The following is a 19,563-nucleotide window of genomic DNA, read 5'->3' on the forward strand; positions in this document are numbered from 1 at the left end:
ATTTGTTTTAAGCCCATTTTTGCACAAAATAGCTGCAAAGTAGAAATTATAGTGCGTGGTATGAAGAGCCCAGAAGACAGGAAGAACATGCTGATCCTTCTTAGAAAGCTGAGAAAGTATTTACAGTAAAATTAAGAAAAAGAAAGATTTCATTTGTACAATGCTATTTACATAAAGAATTGCATATACACACTGCTCATCATTTCAACCTCTTACTATAGGAGGGGAAGCAAAGGGAAAAAGAAAGAATCAACTAAATTGGTCTCTTCAGTCTCCAAACTTTTCAACTTTAAATCCCATACTTCCTCTTGCTGCTTTGCCTCCTCACTCAAACATTTCATCTTGAAGCAAATGATTTGCTTCCACACTTACTAGTCAGATGTAATCTGAGTACAAGTTGGATCTTCTTTAATCTATAGTTGCCACTTCAGCTCAGTTTTCAGTGTCACTACCTCTTTTATTCATTTTTCTCTATTTTTTACTTCTTTGCTCTGTTTATTTTTCCTTTTTTTGGGGTTTTGTGTGTGTTCTATATCATAATAGACTAGGATCCTAAACAGGAAAGAAAAGAGGAGACCTCAAAAAGGCCTAAATTCTGACAATCAGCAAAGTCCTGCCCTCAGGTGTCCTGAAGAGAAGAGAGCCACTCTTCCATATAATTCTTGATGTCTGCACAGGAAGCAAATGAAATGAATTATAAATAAGTAGTACTTATCGTCTATCCATAATATGAACTGAAACTGAAACAATACTACATAGGGAGATCGACCAGAAAGCACATTCACTGCTAAACATAAAATTGCTATTTATTCATATTCTTTTTTGGATCAATCTAATGTATTTTACAGAAACCCAGATATTATTCAGCAGCTAATAAAAGGAGGGATCAACAAGAATGAAAAAATGAAAACAATTCAAAGGAAAGAAGCTCCGGAAGTTTGTTGTTGTTCATGAAATGGCTGAAAAGCCTGTACAGCTGAACGACTAGTTGGTTTTAGCTGATTTAATCAAGTGGAGATGAGGTCTCATAAGGGACAAGATGAATGAAAGAAAAGAAAACAATGAAAAGGAAAGAAGTTCCAGAAGTAGTATTTTGTTGTTCACGAGATGGCTGAAAATCCTCTACAGCTGAACAACAAGTTGTCAAGCTTTTTTTTAGCATAAGATAACTATATTAAAAGAGAGAAAAGTTTACAAGTGCAAGTCAGCCGGCAAAGATTGCCCAACATACAAGGAATCCCGCAAGGCCCCTGATTTGGCCAAACGATCTGCAAAGATCGTTGGCACTTCTAGGAATATGGACAAAAGATATAAATCTATCATCATACATTGCAGAAATTTAGGGATGTAAGGAATGTTGGGTATATAATATAACCCTATTATGTTCTAATATAAGCCCAATAAGATAATGGACCGGTGTAGTGGGATTATCAAGAGCTCACTAAGATGGGCGTAGTTGCTGAAGCCGAATATAAGCTCAATAAGATAATGGACCGGTGTAGTGGGATTATCCATATTTGGTAATTAAAAGGGATTGGCGAAAAAGTAGGAGCTTGTCTTGATTTGGACTTTGATCAAGATGCCTTACTTAAATCTTCTAAAGTCGTAAAGACTATGCTTTCATTTCAGTATGTATAGAGTTCACTTTTTTGTAGAACTTTATTTTGGATCTCGATGAGAATCATACCCCATGAATGAATTCCTCTAAGATCAGTGGGGTTTACTTATATGTGAAACTACCTTTGGTTGAGTTTAGATTGTATCTCAAACTCTTGGTTAATCATAAAGTATTCTTGTTTTCAGTTGGACTACAGATCTTTATTGATATGGTGATATGGATGATTCAATATAAGCCCATTAACTATCGATCCAGATCTTTATCCAGATCTTTGTTTGGACATTACATTAACTATCGATTGGATTGTGCTATATGTAGAACATAGGAGGAGATTGTTGGGTATATAATATAACCCTATTATGTTCTAATATAAGCGCAATAAGATAATGGACCGGTGAAGTGGGCCTATTTGGGCTAGAGCCCATTAACCTATTAAAACTCTATTGCATCTCTATATATAGGGGCTGGAGGCAACAGACTTGGTATTCCAAACTAGATACCTTGGGTGTAATGCTTCAAGCAACCTCTTGCTTGACCTAATTACTCTAACAAGGAACATAACAGAGATGCTAATGGATTGTAAGGAGGCAGGGCGAGGATGTAGAAAATATGACCGGACAGGAGGTACTTGAGAGGGATATCTTTCGCTATCTTGGTTCAATCCTACATAAGGAAGGAGAGATTGAAGAGGATGTTAACTACAGAATAAGAGTAGGTTGGCCAAAGTGGAAGCATGCTTCAGGAATTCTGTGCGACATTATAATACCTACCAAGTTGAAGGGAGAGTTTTATAAGACAGTTGTGAGGCCAGCCATGTTGTACGACTCATAATGTTGGGCCACCAAGAACTAGCATGTGCATAATTTGAGTGCGGCAAAGATGCGAATGCTTAGATGGATGTGCAGCTACACAAGGTTAGATAGAATTAGAAATGAAGACATCCGTAAAAAGGTGGGGGTGGCACCAATTGAGGAGAAGATGAGAGAGCATCTCTACGTAGGCCTTTGGATGATACAGTGAGAAGAAGTGACTCGTACCAAGTTGATGGAGTAAAAAGAGGTAGGGGCAGACCGAAAACAACTTTGGTAGAAACAGTGAGGAAAGACTTGATGGCTAGGAACATAACAGAGAACATGACCTTGGATAGGAGAGAATGGAAGAAAATGATCCATGTCGACGAACCCAACTAGCGTCAGGATCAGAGACTTATTCACTTTGAGCCGGGTAGATTCTTCACTTAGTTAAATTGAGTTGAGATACATTGTAGAAATGTCATCCAAAAACCTAGCTAACCTCCACGGACCTACACTCTTACCTTGAACCGAAGAAATAACATTAGACGAATCACCTTCCACCTCTATTTTACCTTCCATTTGCCCCCTAAATATGCTGATGCCAACGTGGAACGCCCCAAACTCGGCCTCCGTGGAATCTGTTAAGCCAATAGGACCTGAAAACACAAGTTTGATGACACCATTGCAATATTTGAACAGAACCCCAATTCTTGCTTCTTTGGGGTTGCCAAGGGAGCAACCATCAACATTGAGTTCAAGAGTAATGGAGGAAGGAGGTTTCCACACAGCTGATGTCTTCTTCTTAGAACCGGTGCCTGACGAGATTGTCTTCCAATTCCTAATAATGCACTCAACAGAGTAAACCCAAAAATTTTGATGAAGACTAGCCCAATTAGCCCCAAAAATCAGCTTGACAAGTTGTCTAGCTGATTAATGAAGTGGAGGTGATGGTCTCATAAAGGACAAGATGAAGGACCTCTTTGGGTACTCCCCAAAATTCTTCGCATAAAATCTTATATGCAAATGGGTTTGAAGTTAAATATATGATTATTGGCAAACAATGGTTATAATAGTTTTAGAAATAATATAGTAAATGGCTTCCAAAGAGCCACTAATGTCTGTCCCATTTGCAACTAACATTAAATTAAAATAATCTTAATTTCAAATGAGGTCCAATTTTGGTGGCATCCAGAGAGGCCCTAAGTAACAGCCATGATTACACATATTGATGATTATGAAAAGAAATAGTCTACTACTTCGGAACCTATGTTGCATGAGCAAGGTTTTAAATTTTGGTTTCGGTTTCAAATTCGGTCACCACAGAAACGGAAACGTTTTGAAATCCCAATAGGCAAACCAAGAGGGAGGTGAATTGGGTCTAATTAAAAATCTCTACAATTTGCAATGTGTTTAAATCCTAGAAATTGAAAGTGCAACTAGCCCTTGTTGATTAATAAATAAACAAGTAAAAGATATTACTACAATTCTTGCACAAAGGAGAGAAGAGAGAAAGAGACTATGAACACGAGATTTATAGTGGTTCGGTCTATCACAAGACCTACTCCACTTTTAACGTCCGCACGCGAGTTCCACTATCTCGATCCTCCTTCAAATTGCCGGATCAATGAGCCGATTACAATGACCAGGCTTCTCCTTTCTTGGGCCGAAGCGTAAAACCCTTTACAACCAAGCCTCTCATTTCTCAAGGGCTGAAGCGTAAAACCCCTTACACACGAGCTTCTCCTTTCAAGGGGCGGAGCGTAAAACCCCTCTTACAACCAAGCTTCTTCTTCTATAGGGTTGAAGCGTAAAACCCTCTTTACAACAAATGGAAGGAAGAAAGAAATAGACACTCTCAAGCCTCTTGATAGGCAAATACAACTCTCAAGCACACAAAGTCTCCAAATGATTGAAACTAAACGCTCATGGAGATCCTCTTGACAAGAATGGATGCAAGTTCAAATGCAAAAGAGGATGATGAACAATCTTTTTTATTTTGAAAGTTAAAGGCTCAAAGATTTGATAAATGATATTTCAAAAGGTTGTAATGAAGGTCTTTTATAGGGTTTATATAGTGAAAATCCAAGGGTGGTCCCGAAATGGCAACTAATGAGGAGTGAAAATTTAAGTTCCAAACAAGTTTTAATCTTTTGAAAACGTCTAACCTAATTTTGTAGATCAAGGGATCAAGGAATGAATATTAAGCAAACAAGTTAAATCCTAAGTGCAATGCAAATGTAGAGCAAAAGATAAGAGAGAGTGCACCTGAGATTTAAAGTGGTTCGGTCCTCAAAACGCGAGGCCTACTCCACTCCATCAACCAAAACCGTTGATGGCTTCACTAAGGATTCCTTTAATGGCGAGGAATCAACCCAATTACAATTTGGTTCGGCTCCGCCTCGCAAGACTTGCCACGAACCGGAGAAAGCTCCGCGTCTCCTCGCACTCGCTCTTGGGATGGCTCAGTGTCCCCTTCGCACTAGCCCAAATACAATCTTAGAATAAGAAAGAAAGAACTAAAAAATCCCTCACAAGGGTTTACAACTTTGAATGATATGTACAAATTGAGCCTATGATCCAAATCCTAATCTTAGAGGATGAGAGGCATAAACAAGCTTTGATTCACTCTTGGGATATTCAAGTAGAGTTTAAGAGTGTTAGGATTCATATTTAGGAAGTTTGGAATGCCCATATTTATAGAAAAACCCAAATATGACCGTTCAAAGGCATAGTGGTAATTCCTGTGAAAATTCCCAACGGCTATAATTCTGACCGTTATAGTGTTCTCGGAGTTCCGAGAATTTCTCTCGAAGTTCCGGGAATACAAACAGAAGATGGAAAATTTCTACTGGACCATTTCTCGGAGCTCCGAGGAATCTCTCGAAGTTCCGAGCTCGAAGCTCCGAGAATTCTCTCGGAGTTCCGAGAAGCCTATGTCAAGCAGATTTTCAATTTATGTTTTTGGGCTTCCATCTTTACACCAAGTTGGGATTGTTATGAGGGTTCCAAAGTGTTGGAACACCACAAAGACAATCTCTTAGACATTTAGGCTGTGTGAGATTAACTTAATTTATGCCTCTTAAAATCTAATACTAAGATTGGATCTTATACATTCTATTAGACTTCGATCTTCAAAAGATTCTTCAAGTCTTCAATTGTCTTGGATCTCTGATGTCTTCGGCCTTCATAATGTGGTCCAATGAGAGCTTCTTGGCCTCAATCCAAGCAATCTTGTCTTGACACCATTATGATCTACAACTTTAGACATTCAAACACATTAGTGATCTTAAATCACTTGTGTATTGGGATCATCAAAATAAGATGGGAATGCCAAGGTGGAAACCATTGGGCTTACAATCTCCCCCTTTTTGATGATGACAAGCACAAGAGATTTTCCATTAAAAGCATGCATATATTTTCTTAACCTAGATTTCTCTCCCCCTTTGGCATCTATCAAAAAGATGGGGTAGAAGAAAAACAAAGGGATAAAATTTACAAATTTAAGCTCCCCCTTTTTCAAGGAAAAAGACAAACATAAAACTCCCCCTATTGGAAAAACAAATTCAATACAAGAGGGGATATTTAAATAACTATAAAAAGATATTCAATTTTAAGCAAAAGCCCCTAATCTAAGAACATATGAAGAGAATCATATGGGGGCTTTGGGAACCCAAGATTTCTTGGTTCCACCATAATCCCTAATCTTAGATGCACATTGGAATTGGTAATGACCATTAATTCTACAATAATGGCATCTAACATGAGGGTTAGATAAACTAGTCTTATCATAATGTGCATGATTAGGTCTTTGACTAGTCTTCTTCAAGATTATGTCTATAATTTTATCACCATTTAAAAAACCATGGAGTAATCTTAACCTTTCATTTTCATTATGAAGATGGGTTATTTGATTTAGAAAATCATTATTGGCATCTTCATAAGTTTTGGAAGAGCTTGCCATATCTTGAAGTTTGACAATTTGGCAAGTTTTCTCATCCAAACAACCCTTAAGGGTTTCAATCTCAAGTTTAACATTTTCAAGTTGTGCTTGAGATTTGGATATGGAAGGGGATGACTCATTTTTCAAAAAATCAAGTTCATTTTCTAATTTTGAAATAGATTTTTTAAGAATCTTATTTTTAGAAATTTGAGAATGCAAGGTTGAGCATAATTCATCATAAGATATGTTTTCACTATCACTACTTGATGAATGGCAAGAGGGGTTAGAATTTACCTCAACATCATGGGAGAGTGCCATGAGGCAAAGATCCTCTTTTTTATCTTCCCCTTCGCTTGAACTCTTGCCCGACGTGCTTTCCCCATCCCAACCGGCTGCAAGAGCCTTGTGTTTCTTCCAATCCTTCTTTCCCTTGTATCTTGAGGAAGATGTCTTGAGAAGTGGACAGTCCGGTTTTATATGTCCCGTCTTCTTACAATTATAGCACCTAATTCCTCCTTCTACTTTACTTTCTTCTTTCTTCTTCTTTTTATCCTTTTTGTGTTGCTTTCTCCATAAGCTTTTAAATTTCCTTAAAGCTTCTTCCTCATCGCTATCCGCATCACTTGATGATGAGTCCGTCTTGGAGGCCTTTAGAGCTAGAGATCGGCTTTCTCTTTCTTTCTCTTTCGGCTTCTTCTCTTTTTGACGGCTAGTGAGGAGCATCTCACGAGTGATTAGAGATCCTACAAGCTCCTCCATAGATAGCGTCTTGAGATTTTTTGATTCTTGGATGGCGGTGACTTTTGGGTCCTAATAAGGAGGAAGTGACCTAAGCAACTTACTCACAAGCTCATCAGTAGGATAAGATTTACCAAGATTAGCTAATTCATTAGAAATTTTAGAGAATCGGGTAAACATATCGGAAATACTTTCATTTTGACCCATTCTAAACATTTCATATTTGCTCTTTAATAAGTTTATTTTGGAATCCTTAACTTGTGATGTTCCCTCATGGGTAACGGCAAGTGTATCCTAAATAACCTTGGCGGAATAAAAAAGAGTAACTCGATTAAACTCCTCCGTAGATAAGGCGCAAACAAAGAATTTATAGCTTTGTAATTTAAATTTGCGTGCCTTTTCTCTACGACACTCCATTCTTCAAATGGATTGGAAGGCAAAATGTATCCATTTTCAACAATGTGCCAAAGTTCCCATCTATCGAAAGAAGATAGATGCGCATCCTTGTCTTCCAATGTCCATAGTTGGACCCATCAAAGAAAGGAGGTCTAGTTGTGGAATGGCCTTCCGGAAGTCCGGTTCCATTTTTATCCGCCATTTCACAATTAGAAAGTTTGCCAAAGATCTTATGATCTTTCCCTTGTTTGAAATTTTAAAGAAAAATTTTACCAAAGATTTTTAAGAAAAGAAAATCTTTTAAGAGCCAAAGCTCTGATACCAAGTGAAAATCCAAGGGTGGTCCGTCCCGAAATGGCAACTAATGAGGAGTGAAAATTTAGGTTCCTAACAAGTTTTAATCTTTTGAAAATGTCTAACCTAATTTTGTAGATCAAGGGATCAAGGAATGAATATTAAGCAATCAAGTTAAATCCTAAGTGCAATGCAAATGTAGAGCAAAAGATAAGAGAGAGTGCACCCGAGATTTAAAGTGGTTCGGTCCTCAAAACACGAGGCCTACTCCACTCCACCAACCAAACCCGTTGATGGCTTCACTAAGGATTCCTTTAATGGCGAGGAATCAACCCAATTACAATTTGGTTTGGCTCCGCCTCGCAAGACTTGCCACGAACCGGAGAAAGCTCCGCGTCTCCTCGCACTCGCTCTTGGGATGGCTCCGCGTCCCCTTCGCACTAACCCAAATACAATCTTAGAATAAGAAAGAAAGAATTAAAAAATCCCTCACAAGGGTTTACAACTTTGAATGAGATGTACAAATTGAGCCTATGATCCAAATCCTAATCTTAGAGGATGAGAGGCATAAACAAGCTTTGACTCGCTCTTGGGATATTCAAGTAAAGTTTAAGAGTGTTAGGATTCATATTTATGAAGTTTGGAATGCCCATATTTATAGAAAAACCCAAATATGACCGTTCAAGGGCATAGTGGTAATTCCTGCAAAAATTCCCAACGGCTATAATTCTGACCGTTATAGTGTTCTCGGAGTTCCGAGAATACAAATAGAAGATGGAAAATTTCTACTGGACCATTTCTCGGAGCTCCGAGGAATCTCTCGGAGTTCCGAGAAGCCTATGTCAAGCAGATTTTCAATTTCTGTTTTTGGGCTTCCATCTTTACACCAAGTTGGGATTGTTATGAGGGTTCCAAAGTGTTGGAACACCACAAAGACAATCTCTTAGACATTTAGGGTGTGTGAGATTAACTTAATTTATGCCTCTTAAAATCTAATACTAAGATTGGATCTTATACATTCTATTAGACTTCGATCTTCAATAGATTCTTCAAGTCTTCAATTGTCTTGGATCTCTGATGTCTTCAGCCTTCATAATGTGGTCCAATGAGAGCTTCTTGGCCTCAATCCAAGCAATCTTGTCTTGACACCATTATGATCTACAACTTTAGACATTCAAACACATTAGTGATCTTAAATCACTTGTGTATTGGAATCATCAAAATAAGATGGGAATGCCAAGGTGGAAACCATTGGGCTTACATATAGCCATAACAAGTTATGACCGTTTGGGGGCAATATTGTAATTTCTGGGTTAGGTACACCTACCATGCGTAGGCACCAATAGCTCTTTTGCCAGACTTGGACGGTCAACTGAGCTACGATGGTCGCTCTCCCTTATCGCGCCCTTTTTTATTTTTTGAATTTTGAACATCCGCGGTCGACTGATGTGGCCGCGGTCACCCGCCAAGGGCTACCTGTTCGATAAACATTTAAGCTTAAAAACATGGTGCAGTCGACCGAGCTGACGCGGTCGCCCGCCAAGGGCTTTCTGTTTTGAAAATTGTTTGGCTCGAAAAACATTCCGCGGTCGACCGGCTTATCGCGGTCGCCCGCCAAGACCTTCTTGGATGGTTTCTGGATTTCCAGAAACTCATCCGCGGTCGCCCGGCTTGACCCGGTCGACCGGCCCGCTTAAATTCGGAGGTTGCTGGATTTCCAGCTAACCTTCCACGGTCGCTCGGCCTAGCCCGGTCGACTGTCCCTGTGTCAAAAACTTGGTTTTAAACATTGAGTGCAAGGGACTTTGGCCCATGGTCTTTGGGCTTTAAACATGTGTTTTTAAATATCATATAAGACTTTGTAAAACTGATTTTCAAGGTGATTTGAAAGCACTAAATCATGCAAACATAACATGTTAAGAGGATTCCAATGCATTCTAAACTTTATAAACCTTTGAGTCTTCTTGATCTTCAATCTTGATTGCTCGCATGAGCTTTTTCTTATCTTGAGATAGTCTTCAAACTTGATCTCGCACTTGTGGTTCCCTTGATTCTTTGATAGACTATATGGCTGCAAGGTTGACCACCAAGACTAGCCCTTGTTATTCTTACTTCAAGTGTTGATATGAATGTAACCTGTCTAAACAACAGTACTAGAGAAGCCATTAGCATCATATAATCAATTTGAGTTAGTGGATCATCAAAACATAGGTAGGGTTGAACCCTTGGGCTTAAATTCTCCCCCTTTTTTATGACGACAAACCAAATTAATTATGAGGTGGAAGCTCCCCCTTAGGGATTGAAAATGTAAATCTAGCTCCCCCTCAATCTATGCTTATAATAAACATTTTAAATGATGATATTAAGTATGTTTAGCAAGTGTTTAACATTAAAGCACAATAAGCATAGAATATGCATGCTATGTGATCATAAAGGGACATATGAGCATGATATGAGAAATATGAACAAAGTTAGTCCAAATACCATGAACAATCTGTTAAACATAATCAATTTACCCTTACTTCTCCCCCTTTTGTCACATAAAAAAGGTGGGGACAAGATATAACCATTTAGTAGTTTTCTCCCAATTTTTTTTTGATTGCTTGATAAAATGATTTACCTATTGAGCACAACTAGAGGGATAATGAGCAATGTGAATACATTATAATGGTTCATATGAGCATGAGAAATGAGACTCTAAAGCTCTCCCCCTAAGGATTTTTCATTGGCCTAGGATAAAACATTAAAGGTAAGGCATGACAAGCAAGATAGCTAAAGATATAACAATGATAGCTTATCTTGGACAAACTTATCATGGAGATAGATGTGTATATCTTCAAAAGCACATGATAAGCATAAAGATACATAGGATAAAGAATTAATCAGGTGAAATGGGATCCTATGGATGAAATTCAATGGAATTGAAGGTTAAGGCTCAAAATCAGAAACTTATCAAGGGAAAATAATGATCATATGAGGTACCACATGATAAGTCCAAAATGGGACAGATATAGCTTTAAAACACCCCCTTTATTAATGACTCACACAATAAGTGAATCTAAAGGGATGTCCTACCATAGTCCTCAAGGGTTAACAATGTGTAAGTGAAGGAGAATCCATGGGACATTAAAGGGATGTCCCCCTTTAAATTGCATGCTTTCCATAAACTAAATAAAATTATGAAATGATTTGGCACACATATGCATCTAAAGTTTGTTTTCAAATGATATTACATTTAAGAACACCCTACAAGGTAAATGTTCAAGTCTTGGTTTTAGGTACCCAAACCTTTTTGGATCCATCTATGTTAGTTTCACAAGACTTATTTTTTCTCACCCAAACATGATAGGATGATCTTCTAAATCTACATACATAGTTGTAATGTCCAAGTGATCCATAATAATGACATGTATGAGTGAATGAGCTAAAGCTAGCATATGTATGAGGATGAGAGTAGCTAGCATATAAAGCCTTGGATTTGACAAACTTGTTTTTGTAAGCAACTTTCTTTTGGAAATTTTTGTAACCAAGACCACTCTTTCCAAAAGAAATCTTGATTTTCAAGATTTCATCAAGCTTGTTCTTTCCACAAGAACGTTTGAGAATAAGCTTATCAAAATCACATCTTAAGCTCTTATTCTCCAAACATAACTTATCAATATCATTGTAAAGTTTTTCATTTTCTTCCTTCAAATGATTATATTTACAAAATAGATTTTCACATTTTCCACTCAATAAATTGTTTTCCATAACTAATTTATCATTTGACGAGATTTTCAAATTAAGTTCATTCTTCAAGTTTCCAAAGTCCTTGGTTATCTTTTCAAGAGACTTTTTGAATCTTTAGCTCTTGGAAACTTCAAGAAGCAAGGCGTCTTTAGCTTTTTCACAAGTCACAATTAATTCTTCTATAGTAGGTTTTTCTATATCACTATCATTTTCACTACCATTATCACTATCACTTTCAAGAAATGAATCTAAAATTTGACTTACATTGAGTTGGGACGGATCGCTTGCCATGTAGCATACAAAGTTGGACTTCTCATCCTCACTTGAGTCGCTCTTGGACGAGTCACTCAAGCCATCAGGATGGAATCCCCGAACACATCAATATCTTGAATCTGCAAAGCCAAGGCTGCTTCGAGTCCGGCAATACAAGCTTCATACTCTGCCATGTTATTGGTGCACTCAAACTGCAACTTAATGGAGATAGGAATGTATTCTTTCTTCGGAGAGACCAAGACTGCACCCACTCCTTGACCACGACTGTTTACGGCTCCATCAAAGTACATTAACCACTTGGTGCTGAGAACCTCTTCTTCTTCGATATCCATAATTTCTTCATCAGGGAATTCGGCTTTTAGAACAGTATTCTCCTCAACTGGAGCATCAGCCAATTGTTCAGCTATAACCCGCCTCTTAACTGATTTCTGAGTGACATAAGTGATGTCGAACTCAGACAATAATAATAACCACCTTGCAGTCCTTCCTGTAAGGGCAGGCTTCTCAAACAAGTACTTTAGAGGGTCCATTCGAGAAAGCAGAAGAACCTTGTTCGAAAGCAAATAATGTCTAAGCCTCTGGGTTGCCCAAACTAATGCGAGACAAGTCTTCTCCAAAACAGTGTATTTTAATTCATACTCTAGCATCTTCTTGCTGATGTAGTAAATGGGCCTTTCTTTCTTAGACGCAAGATCCTGCTGAGCAAGCATGCAACCCATCGCTGTATCTGTGATAGATAAGTACAACAGCAACGACTGGCCTGAAATAACTGGTGATAGAACAGGGGGCAAGGATAGGCATTGTTTAACCTTTTCAAAAGCCTCCTGACATTCTTCATTCCATTTCTTCGAGGAATTCTTCTTCAGAAGCTTGAAAATGGGTTCACACGTCATTGTCAGATGTGCTATGAACCGTCTCAGATACTGAACTTTGCCAAGGAAACCTCGGTTCTGCCTTTCTGTCTTTGGCGGCTGCATTTCTTGAATCGACTTGATCTTTTGCGGGTCCACTTCGATCCCTCTTTCGCTAAGCATAAACCCCAAGAGTTTCCCTGACGTAACGCCAAATACACATTTACTCCGGTTCAGACGAAGCTGATACTTCTTGATTCGCTCAAAGAACTTTCTCAGGGCAACATTGTGCTCAGGCCGAGTCTTCCCCTTTACGATCATGTTATCAACGTAAACCTCAACCTCTTTGTGAATCATATCATGAAGAAAAGTCGTGGCGGCTCTCTGATATGTAGCACCAGCATTTTTTAAACCAAACGGCATCACTCTGTAGCAATATGTACCCCACTGAGTGATGAACGCTGTCTTCAACATGTCTTCAGGTGCCATTTTAATCTGATTGTACCCCGAGAATCCGTCCATAAAGGATAAAAGAGCATGCCCGGCAGTGTTATCCACCAGGAGATCAATGTTTGGAAGAGGAAAGTCATCTTTAGGACTTGCCTTGTTCAAATCTCTAAAATCAACACACATTCTGACTTTCCCGTCCTTTTTGGGCACTGGTACTATGTTCGCGAGCCATTCAGGATATTCCACCACTTGGATGAATTTAACTTCGAACAATTTCTTCACTTCTTCATAGACTTTCAAATCCCATTCTGTTTTGAGTTTTTGGAGTTTTTGCTTCTTTGGTTTAGCACCAAGGATTAAGGGTAATCTGTGTTGGACGATTTCCTCACTTAATCCTGGCATATCATCGTATGACCAAGCAAAAACTTCTTTGAACTCTTTAAGCAGGGTGATCAATTCCTCGCGTTCTTCAGGAGATAAAGTTTTGCCAATCTTTATTTCCTGAATTGAGGTTTCATCACCAATGTTCACAGTTTCAACTTCCTCGTCAAGTGGTTTTGCTCGGCGACTCTCCTCCTGTTGGATCATATGTCTGATTTCAGGGGGAGTTTCGTCGGCATCCTCATCAGAGGGGGAGTCTTGATTGTTATTATTAAGATTATCATATTTTAGAGCAGATTCAGTAGATGAAATAGAGACAGAAATGTACTCAGAAGAAGAATCCTTTATTTCATTGAAATTTGAATCAAATACATCAACAGATGAATTACCCTCATCGGGGTGTACAATGAACTTTGGACTCGCTTTTACAGACTCGATGGATATGTTGACACCTGCGTCAACTGACTCAGAACTATATGAGGAAACAGCATCAGATGCTTTATTGGGAACAATCTTCAACTCAATCTTGCCAGAAAAAGAAGAACCACCACCGACCTTAGGAGAATAGTCCTCTATGGTACCTGCATCAAAAGACTTATTAGAAGAAATAGACTCTGAATCAAACTCGGAGACTGACACGTACTTACGGACGACTGACTCCTCTGAAGGGATTCGATTGTACTGGAAAATAACCTGGGGTAGGACTTGAGAAGTCCAGTTAGTCAGAGGTTCCTCAGCCGGGGTGATAAGACGAGTTGGGTCCAGTATAAGCGGGCTCCTGCCAATCACGGCCACAGTCTGCGACCCTTCTTGGAAAAGTGAATTCAGAAGGCTCGACTCTATGTGCTCTGCCCAATCAGTCTCAGACTCTGTCTCTACAATCTGCATACTCACTGGCTCATCTTCTAGCTCAAGATCGAAGAAGATCTCAAACCCCGGAAGCATCTGCCCTGTGCTCTCATCCAACCAAAACTCTGCAAAGCCACAGAAAGGAAAGGTTGCGCCTGAATCGGCCGTTCATTTTCAAATCAATAGGTACCGAAGAAGCCTTTGGACCAACTCATAATTTGTGTAAGTCTTTCCTAAAGCACTCAACTCATTAACAATGTTAGTGAAACGAGTGAACATATCGAAAATAGACTCATTTTCATTAATTTCAAAAGATTCAAAGTCACTAATTAACATCTTAACTTTGGATTTCTTAACTTGAGCTGTCCCTTCATGGGTTGTCTCAAGAGTGGTCCAAATTTTCCTTGCCGTCTTACAATTTGAGACTTTATTGAATTCCTCGGGAGATAGTGCACAAAAAAGTTGTGTCACTTCCTTAGCATTCAATATATCCTTCTTTCTATCCGACGCACTCCAAGTCTTCCTCTCCGTGGTAGGTTCAACATATCCTTCTTCAATTAGTTCCCACATTTCAAAATCTATGGATTTAAGATAAAAAGACATTCTAATTTTTCAATATCCATAATTTAGTCCATTAAAGTATGGGGGTCTATTTGAAGATTGACCTTCGGCATACCTGGAGGGAGCTATCGGAAATGGATTGGTTGCCATGGATCTTTCTCTTGTAAATTTTTAGATCAAAAATCTATATAAGAGCCTTTGCTCTGATACCAAATGAAATCCCAATAGGCAAACCAAGAGAGGGGGGGGGGGGGGGGCGAATTGGGTCTAATTAAAAATCTCTACAATTTGCAATGTGTTTAAACCCTAGAAATTGAAAGTGCAACTAGCCCTTGTTGATTGATAAATAAACAAGTAAAAGATATTACCACAATTCTTGCACAAAGGAGAGAAGAGAGAAAGAGACAATGAACACGAGATTTATAGTGGTTCGGTCTATCACACGACCTACTCCACTCTTCACGTCCGCACGCGAGTTCCACTATCTCGATCCTCCTTCAAATGGCCGGATCAATGAGCCGATTACTATGACCAAGCTTCTCCTTTCTTGGGCCGAAGCGTAAAATCCTGTACAACCAAGCTTCTCCTTTCTCAAGGGGGGGCCGACGCGTAAAACCCCTTACACACGAGCTTCTCCTTTCTCAAGGGACGAAGCGTAAAACCCCTCTTATAACCAAGCTTCTTCTTCTATAGGGTTGAAGCGTAAAACCCTTTTTACAACAAATGGAAGGAAGAAAGAAATAAACACTCTTAAGCCTCTTGATAGGCAACTACAACTCTCAAGCACAAAAAGTCTCCAAATGATTGAAACTAAACACTCATGGAGATCCTCTTGACAAGAATGGATGCAAGTTCAAATGCACAAGAGGATGATGAACAATCCTTTTGATTTTGAAAGTTAAAGGCTCAAAGATTTGATAAATGATATTTCAAAAGGTTGTAATAAAGGTCTTTTATGGGGTTTATATAGCCCTAACAAGTTTATGACCGTTTGGGTGCAATACTGTAATTTCTGGGTTAAATACACCTACCCCGCGCAGGCCCCAACGGGTCTTTTGCCAGACTTGGGCGGTCGACCGAGCTACGATGGTCGCCCTCCCTTATCGGTCGCTCTTTTTTATTTTTGAATTTCGAACATCCGTGGTCGACCGGGGAGGCCGCGGTCGCCCGCCGAGGGCCAGGCTATCCATTGCAAAGAAAACTCCCACCTCCCTCGCCGATCTCATAACTCGGGCTAAGAAGTATATAATGGCTGAGGAGACTCTGACTGCGCTTAATCTCATTCCCGAAGCAGATAATGAGACTAAGCACAAAGTTTGGGAGGAAGAGAAAGGTACACCAGCCCCGAATCAGAAGACCCGTAAGGAGGACAGAAGTCCAAAAAGAGATGGGAGCCCCAGGAGAGGGAGGACAGATACACACCCCTGAACGCGCCGAGGAGTCAAATACTCATGGCCATCAGAGACGAGAGATACCTCAAATGGCCTGATAATCTAATAACCAAGGGGAATAAGAGAGATAAGTCAAGGTATTGTCGGTCCCACAATGACCACAGGCACGACACCGCTGAGTGCCGCCATCTTAAAGAAGAGATTGAGAACTTGATAAAGAGAGGGCACTTGAAGGACTTCGTGGGGAAAAGAGACCGGCCGACAGACATGGAATCATCTCACAAGACCCCAGAATGTTCGAGTTCAGCACATTCAAACGCTCAAGAGCAAAGAAGTCCCACCAGAGGGAACTGTCCCCCACAACCTACTGGGGTCATCAACACGATAGTGGGTGGCCTAACTGCGGGTGGGACCTCTTCGTCAGGACAGAAGGCGTATGCAAGGCAGGTTAGTTCTGCCCACCTCCAAGGCAAAAGGCCGAGGACAGACCGGACCATATCCTTCTCGGACGCAGACCTCGAGGGAGTTCTTTTGCCCCATAACGATGCAATGGTTATCGATATGATCATATCCAACCTCCTCGTGAAGAAAGTATTGGTGGATAACGGGAGTTCAGCAGATATCTTATACTATCACGCATTCAAACAGATGGGCATCCTGGAAGATCGCTTCAAGCCTTTCGACTCCCATTTGTACGGTTTCTCTGGAAACATTGTACCAGTCGAAGGTTCCGTGGAACTCCCTGTTTGGATCGGCAGCGCCTCTCAGCATAGTTTTGCCATGATAGATTTCTTAGTGGTTAAGGCGCAGTCCGCTTACAACACAATCTTAGGGAGGCCCGGGCAAAACCTGCTAAGAGCCATCACTTCAACCTATCACCAGAAGATGAAGTTTATCACCCCTGAGGGCATCGGAGAAGTCAGAGGAAACAAGATTGAATCCCGGGAGTGCTATGCAACCCTCCTGAAGGGAAAAGCTGCGGCTGAATCACTCCCGATCGAGATGTTCGACCTGAGAGATGAGGCCCAAGTAAAAGAAATGAATCAGTCGAAGACCTGGAAAACATTCCGCTATTTGAGAACGGAGACGAAGAGAAGGTCGTCAGAATCAGGTCCTCACTTCCAGACGACCTCAAGACGAACCTGATCAAATTTCTAAGGCAGAATTCAGATGTGTTTGCTTGGTCATTCTCAGATATGCCCGGAATTGATCCAGAGTTGAGCGTCCACAGGCTCAATGTCGACCCCACCTGCAAACCAGTGAAACAGAAAAGAAGGAGCTTTGCACCAGAGAGGCAGAAAGCCATAAGGGAGGAAGTCGAGAAACTACTGCAAGCCGAGTTCATCCAAGAGATACACTACCCGGACTGGCTGGTCAATGTGGTCATGGTCAAAAAGTTTAACGGGAAGTGGAGGGTTTGTATCGACTTCACCGACCTAAACAAAGCGTGCCTCAAGGGCAGCTACCCTCATCCGAAGATTGATAAACTCATTGATGCAACATCGGGGCACGGACTTCTTAGTTTCATGGATGCCTTTTCAGGCTACAATCAGATCTGAACGTGCGAAGAGGACGTCCCCAAAATGGCATTTATCAGGGACCAGGGCTTGTACTGCTGCAGAGTCATGCCCTTCAGTCTGAAAAATGCTGGGGCGATGTACCAAAGGCTAGTTAACCAGTTATTCAGAAAGCAGATCAGACGTAATATGGAGGTGTATGTGGACGACATGCTTGTCAAGAGTCTTCAAGCCGACCAGCACGTCACTAATTTAGAAGAATCGTTCGAGGTATAAAGGCAAAACGACATGAAGTTGAACCCAACCAAGTGTGCTTTCGGAGTGAAAGCAGGAAAATTCCTAGGGTTCATGGTCAGCCAGAGAGGCATTGAGGTGAACCTAGAGAAGATATGAGCCGTGCTAGAGATGAGCTCGCCAACTACTATCAGAGAAATCCAAGAATGGCTCTACCCCTAAGGGCAAATTGGGTATCAAATGCCACTTTTGCAGGAAAAGATGACACATAACGATTGAATGTGCCATGTACAAGGCTGTTAGATTTGTTGTAAAACCCCAAGCAAAATCTTTACACGTTGCGGAAGAATAAACCGTGTAGAATAAATTTTTTGCTCTAACCTAGGATTCCTAGGGACTAATTGATTTTAATGTGATTTAATAAAATAAAATATAAATACCTTATTTTACTGATAAGAAGAAAAATGTCTGCGTGATCTACTCCTCGAAAATCCGCCAACGATGTAATCGATGCGAAACTGCAAGTTGAACCGATGGATTTCTTTCGTTGCACAAAGGATCTTTAAACAACTCTTTGTTTACTTTATAATCTTATCTAAATCAAATTATAATATGGGAATATGTATTTAGATCAATGGAGCTTGGTTGGATGTTTGTCTTCTTTTTATAAAAGACAAAACTAGTTGATGGAATTGAAGAAGAAGAAGAGCTCTTAGAATGTCTCTACCAATTTTCAGCACATGGAATTATGGAAGAGATCTTGCAAACTCTATTCGATTTGTTGCAAGAGGAACCGATGAATGGCTTCAAAAATAGTCATTCCTGAAATTTATGTGATGAACTTGTAGAGGAGAGTACAAAGGCATAGATTCTCGCCAATTCTACTTCGGGAGAAGATCCAAAGTTGAAGAAGGCTATGGTTTCTGATGGCGTCTGAATCCGGGTCTGCGATCGCGTGGTCGGTAGAGGGCCTCCGCGGGGTCTGCAATTACAAACAAAGGAGATCAGGGGGTCCGGGGTGGGTCCCGGACGACCACTTCGACACCCAAGTCAGATCCTTCGACCAATCAATATAAAGGACAGAGAGAAGAGGAGGGGGTTTGATCAGGGTTACCAGGACCAAGGCGCGGGTTCTTTTCTGGGTGTGCGGATGAGTGGGTCGGAGGAGACTAACAGGAAGAGTAGGATTAAGTTCCTAGTCTCCTCCGTTGTTGCCTCGCCTATTTTTCCGGTTGTTATGCGGGAGCTAAGAAAAAAGGGATGTCTTTCAAAAACGTGGATCCTCTCCCTTCTTCCCTTCCCTCCCTTTTAAAGGGAGGCGCGCGGACCTTTTCATCATTATGGAGAGAAAACCTTCCTTTGCAGGATTGGGGCATTCTCCTTGCTCCACCGGCGCGCATGGCTTTGCCGGGTAATTCCTTCCATAACTTGATGATGAGGCCTGGATGGCGAGAGAGCGACACGTGTCATGATCGTATGGTCTTGCCGTTTCCCAACGCCTTTCTTCATGATGGTTAGGCTTTATTGATGCATGGACGACACGTGGC

The 19,563-nt window shown here is 40.4% G+C and overlaps 1 long non-coding RNA gene across 1 annotated transcript; it reads right to left on the reverse strand.

Annotated features, from left to right (window-relative positions):
• Positions 1 to 13,789: 13,789 nt before the first annotated feature.
• LOC143849399 (uncharacterized) lies at positions 13,790 to 14,859 on the reverse strand. The gene is made up of 2 exons (XR_013235664.1): positions 14,158 to 14,859; positions 13,790 to 14,045 (listed from the first exon to the last, which is right to left on the reverse strand). It is a non-coding gene; the product is annotated as an uncharacterized LOC143849399 (long non-coding RNA).
• Positions 14,860 to 19,563: the final 4,704 nt, after the last annotated feature.

The sequence above is a fragment of the Tasmannia lanceolata genome, unplaced genomic scaffold (genome assembly GCF_043159265.1).
Source record: "Tasmannia lanceolata isolate RefF3 unplaced genomic scaffold, GAP_Taslan_0.1 ptg000018l, whole genome shotgun sequence".
Classification (NCBI taxonomy): Eukaryota; Viridiplantae; Streptophyta; class Magnoliopsida; order Canellales; family Winteraceae; genus Tasmannia; species Tasmannia lanceolata.